Source organism: Rattus rattus, chromosome 2 (assembly GCF_011064425.1).
Source record: "Rattus rattus isolate New Zealand chromosome 2, Rrattus_CSIRO_v1, whole genome shotgun sequence".
In the NCBI taxonomy this organism is placed as follows: Eukaryota; Metazoa; Chordata; class Mammalia; order Rodentia; family Muridae; genus Rattus; species Rattus rattus.
In genome coordinates, this window is record NC_046155.1 from 42,079,110 (window position 1) to 42,093,602 (window position 14,493).

Here is a 14,493-nt window from a genome sequence, read left to right on the forward strand (position 1 = left end):
TGTCCAGACCTCGCTGGCTTCTCACTGCCCCCTACCACCCTATTAGGCTAACCCCAGACTTACAGAATTACCCACAGAGAATGAGAAATGCAAATCTTAAAAGTACTTACCATGCTTGGCCACATTTTTCATGTGATTCACATTAAAGCATCTCATGAGAAAGCTGGGTATGCATTGGAAAAACTACACTAATTACACACGGTGTAAGTGAATTTTAAAATTACAGAAAATTCGAATTCCTTGACGTCTGTGAAGGAACTTTAACAGAAGTGTTTGTTGTTAGTGGTTCTTTTATTTACCGCTAACTTTGTTTCCTTTTATTTGTATGAAATGAAGTGGGAAGAGAGAAACAAAGGGGGCAAGACAAGAAACAGTGATCCAACTCCACACCAAAATGCCAGCAGGAAGCCACAATTATGCTGCTGTATAATGGCGATGTTCAGGAAACTGTCTGCCCAGCAACAGCCATGTAACTCTAGACAACAATGAAATTATTTTCTGCAATTCTCAAAACCATCCAACATAAATTCTAATGACATTATACTTCCCTTTCTTTGCTGAACTCTTAAGGAGCTTTTGTTTCTCAAGATAAAAGTGACGAGTTTTAGAGAAGGGTGGGGTGACAGTGGACAGAGACACAGAGATGCACCCGCATCAAGACTTACGACTGCAGCTGCTGTGAACCTGGGAGACAGGATGAAGCTGCTTGACCATTTCTCATCAAAAAGAGGGAAAGTAGACGCTTGGCCAAAGGAGAACAAATGTCTGTCAGGGCAAACGGCTCACAGAATGTAGTCGGTCATTTATCTAAGGACAGTAGCTGAGCTCACTCTCAGTCTCTCATCAACACATCAGTCATTCACATGCTTAAAAGGAAAAAATTAAGCTGTTTTTCATATCCTACAAGTGTGTTCAATTTTACTTTGAATATCCAAATGGAGTACCTCTTGCTTAAAATTTTGGCCAAGAAAAAAGTTAAATGTAACTACTGACATAAACTTACATCAGGATTAAGTTACAAAAGCATTGTTTGTAAAGTTTACCTGAGGCACAAAAATGGAATATATTACTAAATTTGAGATTTTTGAGGTGGCTTTGAAATCTGCACGGTTTTCCCTGATAACATCAGGTGTGGTTTGCTCTTGGAAATTAGACTTTTGACAGTTATATAATGATAGTTTGATAGGATCCTGAGTTCCAGTCACCTGTGAGGTAGCTATGTTCTGTAATCCTAAACTTCTAACTTCCAAATGAATATAATTAACACTGCATGTAATCTGAGAAATACAATCAGACATGCTTACTGAACAGAAAGCCCCAAAGTCAAACATCCATGCTGAGGTAATACAGTTCTTAAAGGGATCAAATGACACCAGAGACAAATGTATCAAGTTGCTGTGGCAACTGATCCAAAGTGCAGCCCAGCTGTTTCCAGTCTGTTCTCCCAACATCAGAGACTATTCACTCAAGGCAAACCATAAAAATACCTCCTAGCTCATAAAAACGACATTTTCTGTTTTGTACGCCAGCTCGCTCATCTCCTCAGGCTAAGGTCTGTCTATTCCACTTGCTCTTGTCTTTTGCTCATCAGGATAAGCCTGTGGGAGAATCCTGCCAACAGTTAAACTTGGGTTCTCAAGTACAACCGAGAGGTAAGTCCCTTCAGAACTGAGGAAGCACGTGATTGCCTCACCCCCAGTCACACACAGACTCAGCTATAATCTTCAGGTTCATTGTTTAGACCAGGTGCTTAAATTTAGCCTTTCTGTCGGGGCAAATGCTTTTAAAGTGGGAATTTCAAATGGAAGCTGAATGATTGATTACTTTTATTACTTTTTTTTCTAGAAAATAGGTTATGAAGTATGCTTCTTCAAAGTAACTAGTGAGGGAAATGGTGAATGGACAGAATATGGTGCTGCTCTGTGGGGAAAAATATTAGTTAAACCTTGGACCGTCATCGTGTCCCGGAGACTCCTCAGACAAGATGCTCGATGTGCTCTTTTTGATGTTTACTTGCCTAGGGAGAACTGGGATCCGTGAGCTTTGTTTTGTTAGTGCAGCATTCCTGGAACTCGTGTGTGTGCGTGAAGCATCTGAGTGTATTATTAAATGCACATTCTAATTTATAAGGACTGCAGTAGGGACTGGGACTGGCCTTTTGAAAACTCACAGGTGATGTTAACTCTGCTTGTTTGGACTCCCCTTTAGCACAGGTTACAAGAACTTTATCAAGTTTACATTGATAAGGAGCCACGACAGTACCGGTGCATAGAAAGCTCTGAGTTAATGTTAGCTCTTACCTCATTTTCAACAATATATTACACAAAACACCAATTTTCCATGGCTGAGGATTTGTACTAGCATTGGGTATCTCTGCGACACACCTTGCCATGTTGCTTTTGGGGAATTGCAGGAGTTTGGAACTCTGTCATAGATATTGCACTGAACACTCAGAGCTCACTGAGCAGTTGTGGGAACAAGAAAGAGAGCCGTGCAGATGATGGAGACCTGACTTAGGAAGTTCCAGAGGGAAGTGTGAGAGAGCTGGAGAAACTCTATCAGAGCCATTCCTGTGGTATTTTGTATTAAGAATCTGTGGTTTCTGGTCAGAAATCATCTCTGGTTAGCAAGAGACTAAAACTACTGAGGCGAAACTTTCCTTTACTGGGACATATGATGCTGGTTAGCTGGGGCTGAGAAATTAGCTGTCTTTAAGAAGAAACCACTGACAAAAAAATAGTAAATGAACACTTCCTAATGATATTCTGCTATACTCATAGATCTGCACCTAGCCCAATTGTTACCAGAGAGGCTTCACCCAGCAGCCATGGAGCAGATGAAGAGACTCACAGCCGTGGTTCAGGGAACCCCATAGAAGAGAGGGAGGAAGGATTGCTAGAGTCAGAGGGATAGGGACACCAGGAGAACAGTCCCACAGAATCAAATGAGCAGGGCTCATAAGGACTGAAGCAGCAACCAGGGAGCCTGCATGGATCTAAGCTATGTCCTGTGCACACAGGCTGGGTTGTTTAGCTTGGGCTGTGTGTGTGTGGGGGACTCCTAACAGTGGAAGCAGGGGAGCTGCTGGCTCTTTTGCCTGCTCTTGAGGTCCTTTTCCTCCCACTGGGTTGCTTCATCCAGCCTTGATATGAGGGTTTGTTCTTAGTCATATTGCATCTTGTTATGCTGTGTTTGGTTGATATCCCTGGAAAGCCTGCTCTTTTCTGAAGGGAAAACGGGGAGGAGTGGATGCAGGGGAGAGGAGGATGCAATTGGAATGAGAGACCGGCATTACTGAGGTGAGATCATAAGGGAGTATTTCTTCAGGCTCAGACCACTGTGGTGGGCCAAAGTGGGCTAAAAGTAGCATCTCATCTCATGCTGACAGTTAAACTTGGTGGTGTGTAACAATCTTCCAGGTAAATACTGGTTTGGGTGTCCTGAGAGCTGCGGTATCGAAGGGTTCATTGAGAGCAATTGATCTTGGCATCACTGAAAGTTAGGAGAGGCCATTGATGAAAGTGCAGCCATAGTTCAGCCAAGACTGAAGGGATCATAGAGAGGTTTGGCACTGTGTGGCAGAGCTACAGTCCCTGAATGGAAGCCAAGAGGCCACTCGTGGAGGTGACTCCAGCATATTGGGGAGACCAGGACCTGGGGAGGACTACCAAAGACGGCAGCAGCTGCTGAGTGGGGCTGGACTGAATCATTAAGATGAGCTATGTGTTCTTTAAATGGTAGAGCCCAGATTCAGGATATAGAGAGACAAGATTTAATTTAACATTTTTGAAGCTTGTTTTTGCTTTGTTCAGATTATGACTGTCTCCTAGTTCTTTCTTCTTGCAGTAACAACAAACTATTTTATTTTTGTCTTTTCTTTTCTTTTCCTTTCTTTTTTTTAAAATACTTTATAGGAATCCATGGCTGGGAGAATTTGGATATTTTAAGGAGACTGAATTTTTTTAAGTGTTTGATGTTTTAAAAAAATTGTTGGACTTTTAGAGTTAAACTATATTCATACTATAATATTAACACAACATATTGGGGATAAAGAAGAAAGAAAAGGCTATAGTTTAATAGTTATGTATTGGTATATAAAGTTGACAAGAGATCAATTATGCTTTTTGGTTTTTTGTCAAGTTGACACAAGCATCTGACAAGAGTGTGCATTGGTTAAGAAAAGGCTTCCATCAGATTGCTTGTACACAAGTATGTGAGATGTTCTTGGTTAATGATTGGGGTAGCAGGGCACAGGCCCTTGAAGGAGAAGATCATGGGGAGCAGGCAGTAAGCGGCATTTCTCTCTGCTCTCTGTTTCAGTTCCTAACTCCATGCTCCTTTCTTGTTTGAATTTCTTTCTTGGCTTCACTCAATGATGGAGTATGGCTGAGAAATGTAAGCTAAATAAAGTCATCCTATATTGACTTTGGTCAGTGTTTGTCACAATAGAAAGTGAACTAAAACAGAAGCCATTTATGTAAAGCCCACTGCTAAGAGCAACTGCAGATGTGGAGGACATGTGACACTAGTCACATCCTCTCTTCAGCCTTATGAACATCCTTAATACAGCATAGCTTGTACATTTTCATGGCTTTTGACAAGAAAAACTATTCAGAAATTCTATATTTGTAAAATCACACACACAACTATTAACTAAACTCCAGGTTTTTCTTGGATTTCATTAGATATTGTTTTGCTAAAGTCCAATTTCACTTCTTTATTTTCGTGGTTCTAAGGAGTGCGCAGGGCCTTGTACATTACAGAGTATCACTACTACGCCACACCTCCATCTCAGTAAAAACATTTTCCACTTCAAGTAATTGTTTAAAATGCATTACATACGGAAGAAAACAGCAACTTAAAAAAGTTATCATTGCATGAATGTGCTACATGGATCATTTTTAGAGATCCTGGAATTTAATGAATATTTAGAAATATGACTTCTCTAATGATAGCAATTACAGACCAAACTCATTAAACACTTGTAATTGTAAGTACAATGGCAGATGTTTTCGCCATCCTCTCAGCGGGGTCATTACGATCCTGAGTCGGAAGAACTATTGAGACACCAAAGACCCAGTTCAGCCTCACGCTTCAATCTAGGTGCTCCTCTGCCAGGAACACAGACCCCAGGGGATATGCACAAACAGGTAATTCGCCCACTCATTTTTTCTGATCAGCACGGGAGTTTTGACCTGCTCCGTTTCCGACCTGGGCCGGTTCACCCCTCCTTCGGCAACCTGGTAGTCCCCCGCTCCCGGGAGGTCACCATATTGATGCCGAACTTAGTGCGGACACCCGATCGGCATAGCGCACTAGAGCCCAGAACTCCTGGACTCAAGCGATCCTCCTGTCTCAGCCTCCCGAGTAGCTGGGACTACAGGCGTGCGCCACCGCGCCCGGCCACTCATTTTTTCTATGTTGGCTCCCATCTCGTCTTCTAAGAGACCAGTCTCTAAATACTGCAACTGACTTCTCTCCTTGTCTTTCCCATCCCTTCCTCTGCTCTCTGCATGTACTTAATGGTTTTCATCTGGTATTCTCTCCTTTAAAGTCATCTGCAGGGGTCTTTCCAGGTAAGAGTTCTGTCTTTCTGATGGTGCATAGAAGAATTTTCTTCCTATTCTGGTTCTTACTAAGTTGACTAATAATACTCCACTTCTATTTGCCCTTCCAGAAGAAAGAGAACAATCATTGCTTTGCACAAGTGATCACTCAAGGGATAATTTCACTGCTAGCCAGAAGACTTCTAAGCTTTCCATAGCAAAGAGTATTGTTTCTTCTTGCTTCACTGTCTATCCATAGCATTTACCCACACATAGTAGGTACTAAAGAACATTTCTTAATGAATTAATAAAAGTATAACAAAATTACCCTACAGAATCACTCAGTAACCTGAGGCCGAGAAGCCGACAAGAATAAGTTTTGACAGATTCATAGAGAGCTATTAGTGTGGTCAGAAATAAACATGAAATAACTGTATCTGTATTCTGCAGTGATATAATTTCATACATACAGAGATGATAAGAGATCAGAGATAGCAGCGAGCTCACACTTGATGAGGAGGGGTCACTATAATGTGCCTGGGCCGAGTGCGGCTCTGTGGTTTAACCTTCACGGTGACTGTCGAGGCAGGTATTGACCCCAATTTACAGTTGAGGAAAGCAAGCTTTGAAGGATTTACTTCTAAATCTACCAAGGAGCAGAGAGATTGTGTCAGGTTTATTTTACTTCAAAGGCTTTGCTATTTCTACCAAACTATGATGCACATCCTAAAGGTTTTTGCTTCCAAAAGAGTGTTTAAGTATGTTTTAAGATCTCTGTGAGTCACTTCCTTAAATACTTTCCAATTTTTTTCTAAATAAAGTATGTCTTTGGTTAGCATTTTTGCTCTGAGATTGGTTATATACATGGCAGATTTAACTTTTTCTTTTACACAGAGACTTTGTTTAGCAAGTCACTCTAATGTCCCATTGCTTGAGAAGTACTCGTGAATTAATGCTATTCTCTGAACTGTTTTACTAGAATTTATTTATACTGGGTAAATTCACAGTTGTTTTGGCAGTGAGATTTTAAATGTTCATTTATTATTCTTTTAAATCTAACAAACCCTCAGATTACAAAATGCATCTTCAGGCTTCCAGCTTTTGTGTACCTGTCATGATTCATTTCTCTGACACAGCAGGAGTCAAGGCTGATGTGGATCATAACAGACTAAAGCCAAAGACAGGAAAGTCCCAACTTTTATATGAGAAAAATTACTAAAAATTAAATGACTTCGAGCTATGATCTTGACATCCAAGAGTAGGAATTTTATAAAAGCCAATGTCCAGGACAATATTCTAGATCCTTTTTCTCATAGAACAGAAGCCTCTGTATAAAGTTTTGTGGAAGAACCTTGGTAACAAATGAATTTTTTTTTAGAATATTTTCATCTCCTTTTATTGAAGGAAATATAAGCTTGTGCTGCTAAGGAGGTAGGACCTCTGAGAATGACAAGGTAGTCAGTGGGGCTGACATGACAAGCCACAATGCCAGCCAAGCATCCTACCAGAGCAGGAGACCCAAAAACACAGAGAGCAAGAGGTAACAAATCGAATAGCCAGAGTAAGCACGTCCAGAGAGCCTGGTCTTGCACTTAAAAACAGGGTCCCCTTATTAGTAGTAGCACATCCTTTCCTAATTGCAGACCTTCTCTTTTGACTCAAATAGTTAAGCTAATAGAAGATCTAGTCCCAGGTAGAAACAAGCTGAGATCTTGAAGTATCATACAAGTATATGCTGAAGCCAGCCATGTGCTAAAAGTAGCTGCACTTTCCGTCTGACTTCTCACATGTCTTGTACTCAGCATGTGCTGTAGGAAATCTCTCAATGCTATAAATAAGGACAGAACGCAGGCAGCAGCCTATGGGATGCAGGGAATCAAAAGCTGCTACATAGCTCAGACCATTTCACTAGAAGTAGCAAGGGAACACTACTGGGCTATGATTCTCCAAAACAGCTGCTTAGTTTTCCCGTGTCAGGATCAGCTGCACCAAGGTCATGGTTCAGGAAACAGAGCCTCTTCAAACCCCTAGCAGATTATCAGGCCCCATGGCATTTCAAGGCTGTTCTGGTTTTCAAATACAATGAAGTGTTTGGGCAATTTGGTCACAGAAATAAAAAACTAAAGCAATGTCAACTGATCGCAAATTGATAATGCTTCAAACCACAAGTTTATACAGCTAAGAACTGAGTGTGAGGGGAAAGAAACGGGATATTGAGATTTCTGTTTTGTAGAAACAGGTTTATTCAGGTAAACCCTTGCTCATCAGTCCCCTCCATGGAAGGGAATTCCTATTTAGCAATGGCCTTTGCTGGATTAGTCATCCAGTTGCAGTTCTCTTCAGTGCTAGACAGTTCCCAAGGATCAAAGACTTGAGAGCACTAGATCAGGAAATGGGAGAAGCAAGGAAAGGAGAAGAGGACACGAGGGGTCAGAGTTCCCGAAATGAGTGTTCATTTCATAGAAGGCTCGGCACTTGAGGCTGGGGTGAGCATGGTTTCAGTGATTGTTCTTCGTTGCCTCTTTTGCTGCAGCAATCAGTAGAGTCAGGCTGGAGAGGCTGGGCAATCCTCAGGAATTGATGCTGTAGTAGCTCTTTAGCTGAACCTCTCTTCACCACATCTATCTCAAGACAGCAGTTCAAAAAGTCCTGGAAGATAGCTGACAACTTCTCTGGGTTCTGAAGCTCTGGTGTTCTATTGGTAGTAATGAGGTACAAGGCTCTCAAAGGGTTTTCATTGAAGTATGGAGGCTCCCTCTCAATCATGTCAATTGCCATAATACCCAGGGACCAGATGCTAACCTTAGGTCCACAGGTCTTGCGTGTCACAACTTCAGGTGCCATCCAACATGGAGCTCCCACCATGGTGTTCCTTTTGCTCTGCTCTGGAGCTATCTGTGCACAGAATCCAAAGTCAGTTAACCTGACAGAGCCATCCATTTCCAGCAGAATATTGTCATTCTTGATGTCTCTGTGAATGACTTGGTTCGAATGTAGAAACTCCAAGGCTTGTAGACACTCTCTGCACACAGCTGATAACTGGCCTTCATCCATACAGGTTTCTGTCACCACATCTGTCAAGGAGCCTCCAGCCAAGTATTCCATGACAACTCATGGCTCATCTCCCATGAGGTAGCTCTCCGGGCAGTTCACAGTATTTGGGTTTTTGTTTTCCCTCTGACTAGGATCTCATTAACAGTCAGTTCTCTCTACAGCGGCTGCTGAAGATGCATCTGTTTGATGGCCACCTCCTGCCCTGTGGTTACATCCATTGCAGGAGACACTGTGCCTGAAGCATCTTGTCCAATCATCTCGAACCATGTATACTTCTTCTTGGGACTGCCCACACTCACTATGAGTGATCTCTTCATCAGACATTTTAGGCTTCTTCTTCTGCTTTTCAGTATTATGGGTCGAAGCATCTGGCTGAGTGGTGTTATTCTCAGTAGGAGAAATAGAAGATGTAGCCACATCCTGAGTTCGAGTAACAGGAAGTGGTTCAATCACAGAACTTGTATATACAGATTTTGTGTGTTTTGGGCGTGGAGCAATCCCTGGAGGTGGGGTAGCGTTGTCATCATCATCTTCAGACACTAGTGACACTGCTGGGGTCTCAGACACAGTCTTCACATTCAAAGTGTTAGAAGAATTATAATCTTCAACTGACTCTAATTATAATCTGCAGCAGCTACTGGTGGTGGGTGCGGGGCCCAGCATCTCTGATCATCTTGTGTATCTGTTGCAGAGCCACACCTCTCCCTGCTCAGCAGCTGGGACAAAGTCTCAACAAATGTATTCTTAAGCATCAGATACAGACTGCTTTCTTATCTCACAGTGGTTTCCAAACTTTCAAGTATACCAGAAGTACCTGGAATTTCAAGGTTTCTTATTTTCTGGGTATATTCTTGGTGGTCAACTTGACTTCATCTATAGTTAACTAAAACTCAGAAATAGAGGACACATCTGTGAGGAATTTCTGCTTAGTTTGAAATAAGAAGTTCTACTTCTAATAGGGATCTTTGAGGCAGGAAGACACATTTCAGATACAGATCTAGTCTGGGTTCCACTTCTTCTGGAAGCTTATATAAGGACATAGAAAAGAAAGAAGAGACAGAGGAGGAGGAGGGAGGGGAGGGAAGGGAAGAGGAAGGAAGAGGAAGGAGAGAAGAAGAGGGAAGAGGAGGAGGAAGAAGAGGGGAGGAAGATGAGAGGAAGAGAGAAGAGGAGGGAGGAGGAAGAAGAGGGGGGGAGGAAAGGAGAGGAAGAGGAAGGAGGAAGGAGGGGAAGAAGGGGAAGATGAGAGGAAGAAGAGGAAGAGGGAGGGAGGAAGAAGGGGGGAGGAAGATGAGAGGAGAAAGGAGGAGGGAGGGGGAAGGAGGGAGGAGGAGGAAGCGGCAGTGGCTTGGCCGGCAATGGTGGCAGCAGCTGCTAACACTGCTTTACTCTTTAACGCTCTTGCATTACTAGAAAGTCTATTCCTTCGCTGGCATTAGAGCCTACCTTCTTTGGGATTCCAGTGTATATACTAAAAGACCAGCTGACACAACCAACCTTGTGGACTGAGCAACTACTGGATTCTTAGACTTTCTGATCATAGGCACCACTGTGGACTAGCTGGAACACAGCCTGTAAATAAGTCTAAAAAATCCTCTCTGTGTGTGTGTGTGTGTGTGTGTGTGTGTGTGTGTGTGTGTGTGTGTTTACAGAGAGAGAGAGGATTTCATTTTATAAGTTCTGTTACTCTAGAGAACCCTGACTAATGTACTATAATGGGACCTGAAAATTTACATTTCTAACAAGCACACTATGAGTGACTCTATGGAGTTTCAGCTCCCAACGGTTGCTATACACAATTAGTAGGCTTTGAGAAAGTAGCATTCAATCTTTACTTACTCTCAGAATCATCTGATCAAGAATCATAGCTCGCGTCACAGAAAACCATTTAGATGATTGTCATCTAAAGGACTGACTCTTTCTTGTATGACTTAACTGGTTTCAGACATATGATAGGTCACTGGTACTATCAGTGAGTTTGATTATTTTGATATTTTATAATGAAATATGTTAACATTTGAAAGATCTATATAACTCAATTCAGTGAAGTACTATTTTCCAATTGATTCAGGCCATTATAGCACTAGCCATGGGTAAGAGATCTCTGCAAAGCTCAAGACCTGTGTGATCTAGTGGCCAGGGTGTGAGAGGGTCACTTGCATAGTTTTATATTCAGTAAATAATGTAGAAGAAACTATCACTCAATGCATTCTGTTTTAATATCTGAGAACACCTGCAATTATCTGGAAATGATATTCTGAAATATACTTTCCTCTTTCAACCACATTTCTTTAATGAAGCCAAATTTTCTTTGCAGGTTTAAAACAAAATAATGCATGCATTTAATTAAATCAGATGTTAAGAGATGCAACAATATAAACCAAAGCCTTTTTTCTAATTAATTTTCCTGGTTTTGAAAAATAAAGTAAATTTCTATAAAATATATGTGTTCAAATTTAATAAATTTATTGTTAAATAATTTAAAATTTGTTATAGCTCTAGCATAGCAAGTCAGTATAAATCTCATTTTTCTATAAAAACCGTGGAAGACTGAATAGTTGTCCAGAGTGAACGGTGTGCTGAGATGAACGAGTAGATGCACCGTTGCCCAGGGTGGTTGGGGAACTGCCTCATCCCCAGAAAAGCAGAGCAGCCGAGGTGGAGCTGGGTCGGGCCATCAAGCACCGGGGAGGTGAGGGCAATCCCAAGTACAGCTGCGAGCTTCTAGGCACTGAGGCAAACACCCTTCCTTCCCCCAATGTGAGCGGACTCAGCTGGAAAGTTAGAGGAGTAGAGAACAACAACCAAAGGAGCGATGGGTAGAAATGGTGAGAAGTCTGATGCTCTGGCCACAATTTCCTGTGCACTCATTGGTTGAAGGGTAAAAGCAAATCCATTCAGCTCTTATGAACAAAACTAGAAATTCAAAATCAGGAATTCGGGAGAAGGGAGCTTTAATTCCAAAGTTAGCAATGAAGGTAAATAAAGGAGAAAAGGGAGGGAAGCAGAGGTTGCAGCATTAACAAAGGACACAGGAGAACACACGGGGAAGGAAGGCCGTCCTGAGCAGACAAAACGACGGACAGACAGAGGGAAAAGACCACAGATGACAGCATGTCCAGAGACAGGATGAGGACTGGTAGAAAAGGCTTTCTGAGGAACAGAGATGGGACTTTGGAAGTAGTAGAAATACAAATTTCAACTGGACCTAAAGTTGATATCCTTGGGGAGGAAATGAGAGACAATCTATCCAGACACAAGCAAAGGGGGCCTGAAGGGACCTTCTGAGTGACAGAGCAGCTTTAGGAGTGGACATTGTAGAAGCAGACACCTCAACAGAAAATGTAGATGACAAAGGGCATCTGTAAGGAAACAGAGGTAAGAACAAAATGGAGAAGTATGTAGAGATCAGAGTGCAACCTAAGGACTGTCAATAAACCTGATTGGTAACAGCCCCAGAAGGGACGGCGTTCCCAGGGGAGGGTCCTTATCAAAGGAAAATGTTCTAAGAAGATCTTAAACTGACGGTGTGGTTTCAGACAGAGTGTCTACCAAATACCAACTGGACAGAATGAAGGCAGTCACACAGAAGAACCCTGGGGACAGGGAGGTTACTAATTATTAATTATTAAGAGAGAGAAAAGCCGTCTAAATGGAAGGATTGGAGAGTTTTAAAGATACTGATTTTTCAGTAGTTACAATGGAAGCTAGAGTGAAATGGAGCATGGGTGGGTGTGCATCCCAAGGGAGAGCCGTGTGCACCTAACATAGAAGTCAAACTGCAAGACAAGGCTCAACATGTGTAGCCCTCATTTATCTTCCCTACTAGGTTCCTGGGAGAAAAGATACCCTAAGTTGAGGGAATAAACCTCAAAGAAGGGTTTTTATTTATCCAATAAATAAAAAGTCAAGGAGAACCCAGAGGATGATGGTGAAGGGTAAGCCCAGGACAACAGCTGTTCAGGAAGTACCGAGATCAACCGGTCCAGATGGGAACAGTAGAGATGGCTGGAGGAGCAGGTCTCTGAGGAGACAAAGCCAGCTGCTACCTTAAGTATCCACATTTACAGAAATTTACAACTGTGTAGAGTTTTAAGATGAGTTAATGGTAGATTAAGAGGAGTTAGCAACTAAAGAAAATGGTGGTTATCAACACTGAAGGAAACAAAAACTTGTGAAATACTAATCAAAGAATACCATATATCTGATCTATGAATTAAATGTACATAGCCTGAGGCTGGAGAAATGGCTCAGTGATCATGATCACTTTCTGTGCTTTAGGATCACAGCCACTAAGTAACAATCTGAGTGTGAACTTTCACACCACTGATCTCCAGCAATGTAGGACAGAGATAGGAGGATCCCCGTGGCTTGCTGGCTGCTGCTAGCCTAGCCCACCCAAAGTGGGAGTTCTCGGGGGGGGGGGAAGGGATCCTGTCTCAAAGGAATGACACAGGGTATCTGACACCCTTCTCTGGACTCTACACACAGAACCAATGCCTCTCTTTCTCTCATGCAAACTAAATTAACTTTAAAATTAATAGGAGCAATATGAACAATGAATTTTGATCTAACCACTGAAAAATAAGACACTGGAAGAGGGATAAAGGGATAAAGTCATATGAAGCCAGAAGCATAAGAGAACTAAATTCTTGCCTTCCATAGTAATTGATTAAGAGAATTGGGGAAAATCAAGATAATTGATTCAGTCAGTCATTAAGAAATATGAAATTGTCTCTCAGGAGAGATCTATATCTGGTCCCTGTCAGCATGCACTTCTTAGCTTCATCAATCTTATCTAGTTTGGTGGCTGTATATGTATGGGCCACATGTGGGGCAGGCTCTGAATGGCTGTTCCTTCAGTCTCTGCTCTAAACTTTGCCTCCATATCTCCTCCTATGGATATTTTTGTTTCCCCTTTCAAGAAAAAGTAGGAGCATCCACATTTTGGTCATCCTTCTTGAGCTTCCTGTGGTCTGTGGATTGCATCTTGGTTAATTCGAGCTTTTGGGCTAATATCTACTGATCAATGAGTGCATACCAAGTGTTTTTCTGTGATTGGGTCAAATACAGAGGTGAATGTTAGCAGCAAACCACTGAACTGAGAACAGGACCCCCTTTGGGGGGAATTAGAGGAATGATTGAAAGACCTGAAGGGGCTTGCAACCCCATAAGAACAACAATGCCAACTAAACAGAGCTTCCAGGGACTAACACTACCAAAAGACTATACATGCACTGACCCAGGGCTCCAACTGCATACGTAGCAGAGAATAGACTTGTTGGGGCACCAGTGGCAGAGGAACCCCTTGGTTCTGCCAAAGTTGGACCCACAGTGCAGGGGAATGTCTGGGGTGGGGGCAGTAAGGGGGGTGGATAGGGGGACCACTTGTATGGGGAAGGGGGGATGAGCACTTATGGACAGGAAACCAGGAAAGGGAATAATATTTGAAATGTAAATAAGAGAGAGAAAGAGAGAGAGAAGAGAGAGAGAGAGAGAGAGAGAGAGAGAGAGAGAGAGAGGTGTGTGCTGTTAGAGATTAGGTTATTCTTGCTTGATATTCCCATGAATAAAGGTGACCAGAAGATAGGAGAAGAAATATAATGTCCTACTTTGACTCTGTTGCTGGGATAAAGGTCTCTCAATAAAATCAACTTGAGGAGAAAAAAGAAACATGGAAATAAACATATTGGCGGGTAAGCTATGCAAACTGCTTTTGGACCAGGGAAATTAGGGCATAAATGATGGAGCTGGGCAGTGACAATTTCTTTAATATTAAAGAATAAGATTATTTTCAAATGTGTTAATTTCCAACGTTACATTTTATATGTATTGTATTACTAATATTTATGTCATCATAAATATACTCTGGGATTTCAAACTGCTGCAGTCA

The 14,493-nt window shown here is 42.0% G+C and overlaps 1 protein-coding gene and 1 pseudogene across 3 annotated transcripts in view; both read right to left on the reverse strand.

Moving 5' to 3' along the window:
- Positions 1-14,493, reverse strand: part of Hpse2 (heparanase 2 (inactive)) — a 1,004,606-nt gene that overhangs the window by 196,635 nt on the left and 793,478 nt on the right. The gene's annotated exons all lie outside the window — the stretch shown is intronic.
- LOC116894727 lies at positions 8,045-10,466 on the reverse strand (annotated as a pseudogene).